Consider the following 6158-nt stretch of genomic DNA (forward strand, 5'->3'; position numbering starts at 1 on the left):
TGAAGAAAACGGTACTCCGAGAATGGAACAAACAATGAAGCAAAAAGGAGAAAATTGTCCTTGAAGTCAAAAATATTCAGACAAGGTTAGACATGAGCAAAGCAAGCAAATAGTTCCTGGTAAAGCAAAAACGGTGAGGTCTCAGAGTGCCCCCTTGCCTTGAACAAGGCAGGGCCTGACTTGCACTCCATAGCAATTTCACCATGCTATAGAATACAGAGGACAATGGCTCACACAGGGTTCTGCTTCATTTTGAAGTCAGAGCTTGAAATACCTTTCCATTCCTCCTCCACCGAGCTTTACTAAAGCATTCAACACCACAGTATCTAAGCATCTACACACTTACGGGTTCATCCTCAAATCCCTACTAAGACTGGTTTTAATCATTGCCAAGCAAAGAATGAAGAGTAAAAAACAGTAATGATCTGAACACAATAAATCTATGGCAGATATTAGGTATCTTTCTGACCATAACATCGCCCTTCCCCTCCAATGAGCTGTAAAGGTATTTCAACTTTAAAAAGTAACATTCTTCCTACTACAGTTACAGATTCAGCCAATCTAGATATAAGGAAAAGCCCTCAGGTAGGGGAACTGGCAGGGAAACAGGATGGATGATTTCATGCCCTAAAGCATTCGTCCTGTTTGCATAGGTTACACGCATAGTTCCTTTGCAGTCCTGCGTAAAAGAATCTCAGAGAGGATCGTATTTACCCAGTTACTAGTGATCTGAAATACAGATGGCATCAATGCCAACAAGCATTCTCTCTCCAAAGCTCAGGATGTCATACAGAAAGGAGGTACCTTCCCAACCAAAAACTCTCCAGCAAGGAGATGAATATACCCAGTTTCAGGACCTTAAATTTACTCTCAAAGCATTAATCAAGTCAAACGGTCAAGAAAATCTGCTCTATTATCAGAATTGCAGATCCTGACAAGCCCAGTAAAAAGAGCAAGATGAATCAAAAAGGTGTCAAGCCAGATCCTCATTTATTAGCAGAGGAATCCTACCCTCAATCTGCATCACATGCAGGCTCATTTGAGACCTCTACATGTTGCATTTCTCCCAGCAATACGTAAGGCAGAGAGTTGTCACTCTGTACTGGAGAAGCAAGGCCCGTGAAAACTAATACATAACACAGTAAATTTGTCAGGACCTAACCTCCAGAACTGCTTCTCAGGTCTACACTGTAGATGTGGTGACACATGGAAATATCAGAATCCAGTTTTCAGTGGATTCTCCACAAAATATGGCAGACATTTTAACAGGTTAGGGAGTTCACCTTCAGAAAAACCATCAGCCTCTAAGACTCACAAGCATGAAATCAACTACCAAAAAATACAGTTACATTTTACTAAAACTTGTTTTCTTTGCTACCTCTCAAATAGCTTAGTTTTCTTTGCCTTTTTAAAAACACTTTTTATGCCACACCAGCTGCCACAAGCCCTTTTTCCAAGCCAGCTCTGGTACCATTCAGACCAGCATGCTGAACAAAAATCATTTGTCCCATCTAACTTCATTTGTTCTGCTCTGGGACAAGAAGCAGGCAGATTTGCAAAAGACTACACCTTTTTCAAGGCTTTAGCCTATCTCCCTGACAAGCTATACCATGACTGTATTTAGGGTGGATGGCAGAGATAAGAACTGAGGGTTTGTTGGCTGCAAAGCAAGTGACTTAGCAGCAGCCAACAAACAACTTGAAACAGAGTGGAAAAGCATGCAAGGTCATCTTTAGTTCAGAAAGCTGGTTTGGATTGAAGAGGCAACAGGTCTTGGCAAGTAACTCATCCCCTCCTGACCCAATGCCTTGTTAATATTAAAGATGAAGATAACCATGGGCTGCCCTTTGGAACTCCACTGGCCCTGCTGAAATGCATTCACAGGATTTCAAGAGCACTTGGTGCCTGGGAAGGAATGAAAAACTCCTCTCGATTCCAGAGCTAAGACCCGGTAGCTTAAATGCTGATTTAACACCCAGAAGCTAAACCACACTGTATGCAAAGCACTGCTAGGATATAGGTGCTTCTGCAGTGATCCACTAGGAAGTGAAGAAGAAAGGAGTTGTTATAAAGGTGATCTGACAGTGTACAATCAAAAAAACAGCTGCTGTGGTACAAACAATTGCTCCTCTAAACTGGATCTCAACAGTGAGTTCAGGTACCTGCACCACCCATCACAGGAACAGTTAAAATTTGTGTGGAAAAATAACATGGTGGAACAAATAACCTGACAGAACAGAGGGCCACTAGAATCACCTAACTCTGACATTGCCACTATTGCAAGAGCAGGATCATCAGAAAGGATTTCATTTGGATTATGGCTGGGCAGATCCCTTATGAATTATACAGACACAATGGCTACTTTGGCACTGATAAGAGCACATTTAAGATCGCTTTCCCAGATGGCATGTCAAGAGCACTGGCTTAAATCTTTAATTGAACTTTTCTTTCCAGAAGCTCTTGCTGAATTTCTCAGGATCACTCCCATTTCACTGACACCCTTGGCCTCTCAATTCTGGCAATACAGGCCTACTATGATGCAGAGAACATCACAAAGAGGGCCACTGTTTCACGTATGTGGTTCATATGTTCTCAAAAATTTCCAGTAGTGGTACAAAAAGACCACAGTCTGACTCAGCATCAGCTCATTCCTGACTTTCTTACCTGCTGTCTGACGTTTTAGTAAGAATTCATGGCTTCATTTTATATAGGTCCTTTATCCCAGTTCCTTCTCTGAATCTGTAAAACAGAAAAGTATAGCTCTGAAAAGCTTTCACTGGCACAGAACTGTCTACCTGTGATGGATGATTCTTTTCAGTGGACAAGATCTACCTGGCATCTCTCAGATCTAGGTCATTCTCAGCCTTGCCAGATTTGTGTATCATTTGCACACCCTGATGCCTACCTCATGCGCACTCAAAAATTTGTGTATTAGCACTCAATCCTTTACTCCGCTCTACACAGAGGGCTCAAGCTCAGAGCCAGAAGCAGTACAGCATTTACTGTTCATCTGTTTTCCTTTAAAGTCTCCCCATGTTCTCAGAGGCTGCACACTGGTTCTAGAGGGGAAAGCATCCCTTGCACTAGAGAGGATGTCCAGGCTGGCAGAGAATTTTTCCCATTAACCCCAGCCGAGTCTGACACCAGAGGAATGCTGATTCTTCCCTTCTAACCCTGCCTCTGCCAGTCACACTCTGGTTCTTTAACACAGCTGCTGGCCCAGACTTGTTCCACTTTGCTCCTACTCCAGCAACGCTCCCTGCAGAGATACTGCTCTCTCATCCTCCACACCATCTAAGTCTCCATCACACCACCTAACTCTCCGTCACTCAGAAACAGCTACACGCTGCGAGGACCAGGTTCTGCCTGCCGATCCCGTGCCTGCACTGCTCCCTGACACGGCTCTCTCCCCGGGAGGAAGAGCTCCGTAACGCCCTGATGACTGAGGCGTTGGCATCACCACCCTTCCCCACGGAGACCGTCCCTTCCTTGGGGCCGCGCCGGCCCCTCGCACCCAACCCCCGCCCCACCTGGCTGAACCCCCGGCCGCGGTGCGACCCGCCAGAACGCGCTGTCCTCGGGGAACTCTACAATTCCTCGCCACACTCGTGGACAGAAAGGCCCACCCCGCTTGCTGGCCACCGTCCGAAGCCCGCAGAGGCCCAGGAGCGTAGGGGGCCCCGCCCGGGGCTTCGTCCCCAGCCGGTCGCGCATCCCGCTCCCCGCCCCCGGAGCCCCAGCCCGGCTCTGACCCGGTCGGGCTCGGCTCCACCAGGGGTCCCAGTGACTTTGCGGCCGGTTCGGCCTCGGTTCGGCCCCGCCTCGGGCCCGCCCCAAACTTTGCCCCCGCCCGGCCCCGGCCCCGCGCTCACGCCTTAGGCCGCCATTTTGCCGCGGGGCACGCCGGGTAATCCGGCGGAATCCCCACGTCGCGGCGCGGCTGCGTCATCGGACGGCACGCGCGGGGGGGCGGGGCGGGGCACTCCCAGCAGCGCGAGGGGCGGCGGGGCGGGAGCGGCCGCCGTCAGTGCCGGGGGCCGGGAACCGGGAACCGCCCCTGCCCCTTCCCGCCTCCCCGGGATCCGGCAATACCCTGAGGGGCGGCGGGACGGGAGCGGCCGCCGTCAGTGCCGGGGGCCGGGAACCGGGAACCGCCCCTGCTCCTGTCCCTGCCCCTTCCCGCCTGCCCCGGGATCCGGCAATACCCTGAGGGGCGGCGGGGCGGGAGCGGCCGCCGTCAGTGCCGGGGGCCGGGAACCGGGAACTGCCCCTGCCCCTTCCCGCCTGCCCCGGGATCCGGCAATACCCTGAGGGGCGGCGGGGCGGGAGCGGCCGCCGTCAGTGCCGGGGGCCGGGAACCGGGAACCGCCCCTGCCCCTTCCCGCCTGCCCCGGGATCCGGCAATACCCTGAGGGGCGGCGGGACGGGAGCGGCCGCCGTCAGTGCCGGGGGCCGGGAACCGGGAACCGCCCCTGCCCCTTCCCGCCTGCCCCGGGACCCGGCAATACCCTCAGGGGCGGCGGGACGAGAGCGGCCGCCGTCAGTGCCGGGGGGCGGGACCCGCTCCTGCCCCTTCCTACGTGTCCCGTGTTCTGGGAAACGACCCGACAGCCTGGGCCGTATCCCAGCCTGTCGCTAGGGAAATAGAAACTCAACAGTGGGACCAGGTGGAGAGGGAGGGAGAAAGGTGAAGTAGCAAATGGAGAAACCCACCTGAAACCCCCCAAGAACAACTGTCTGCTTCTTAAAGGAGAGGTGCTGAGGACAGCGTGTGCCAGGCAAGAGCTAGTCAAACCCTGACACAATTTGTGAGTGTGCTTCGGTATTCATTTGCAAAATCTTCCTCTGTCTTGTTCCAGTCTTGGGTCTTTGAAAAATCAGTATATTTAATCAGTACATCAATTTCTAACAAAATCACCCCATTTATTCAATGCTGAGAGCAGACTGGTACTTTTTCCATTGCTTTTCATGCTTTTCATTTAAGTAAGTGCATAGACTTACTTACCCACTGCTTCCATATCCTGTTGTTTCACAAACATCTCATGAATTGATGATTCACACAGTAAACAATGGAGCCTAGTCCTGAGGAAATTTGCCTGGTTCAGAAAAGTCCTGATAGAACTTACATGATGTTCTTCAATGTACTGCTACATTTACAAAGCCTTCAGATTTACATTCAGGTAGTACCAGGCTCACAGTACTGCAAACTCTGTTCAAATGGTCCCCTCTCTTACACAATAAAAGACAGGTGCTCAGCAGGACCCCACTTCCATGACCTTGGGAATATTGTGCAAAAACGTCTGCTGAGCGCCCAGCAAGGGCCGTCTGCACAACACCACGCGTCAGCCAGGGATATTTCAAGAAAGCCTTCGGTACTTGTACCCCCATAAATTCTCCAAATCCTCCCTGTGCTGGAGTCAGATAACAAGCAGAAGGACAATGGCTCCAAGAATCCAGGCTGCCCATCTGCTCTGCACTTCCAGATTCTTGCTTCCACAGCGCCAGCTGATGAAATTTTCATAGCTGATGAGGTTTCTCATTTCCACCGGGCCTTGCTGCCCTGGAGCCTTCACAGCTGTGGTCTGTTCAGGTTTCCGTGGGTGAGCACTGATGGCAGCAATGATTACAGTACTTTGCCTTCTTTTAGTGACTTGTCAGAGTAGGATCTTCAAACTTTTCACAAGTCTAGGTGAAATAAGCCCTGAATGCAGAAGTGAGGCTGATTTTCAGATGGTCTTGTCATTTACTGCTTCCATTAAACTCAGCTCTTCCCAAAATCAGATCTCAAGGTCAGACCACCAAAGAGAGACAGGAATTCGGCTTGGGCTGGCTGAGCACCAGTCACCTGCTCCGAGCACCAAAAAACACTCTTCCCTCAGATCCCAAAGGCCTTGATTCCCAATCCTGCTTCCTCTCCACATACATCCGCCCTGCCTTTCCCCATATCCGGTACGCTTGCGAGCTGGACTCACCATTGCCCTGAGCCCAGAGATGTGACATGATGCAGAAGCATGACGCTAAGTTACATTATATTCATTTATATAACACCATTAATACCAAAGTGCAGCTCCCTGCTGGAGCCAGTTGCTCGCTAAAGCCTCTGAAGTTCAATTAACAAGCACCAGGTAATCTAACACTTGACTCCCAATAATCCTTTT

General features: G+C 50.6%; 1 protein-coding gene across 1 annotated transcript in view; it reads right to left on the minus strand.

Moving 5' to 3' along the window:
- The window catches only part of TJAP1 (tight junction associated protein 1), a 40252-nt gene extending 36348 nt beyond the window's left edge, over positions 1–3904 (minus strand). Inside the window, exons 1-2 of the mRNA XM_068185278.1 lie at positions 3753–3904; positions 2665–2739 (exon numbers count right to left, since the gene is read on the minus strand). The gene's annotated coding sequence lies outside the window, so the exon portion shown is untranslated. The remainder of the gene's footprint in view (positions 1–2664; positions 2740–3752) is intronic.
- Positions 3905–6158: the final 2254 nt, after the last annotated feature.

This window comes from Anomalospiza imberbis, chromosome 3, assembly GCF_031753505.1.
Source record: "Anomalospiza imberbis isolate Cuckoo-Finch-1a 21T00152 chromosome 3, ASM3175350v1, whole genome shotgun sequence".
Taxonomy (NCBI): domain Eukaryota; kingdom Metazoa; phylum Chordata; class Aves; order Passeriformes; family Viduidae; genus Anomalospiza; species Anomalospiza imberbis.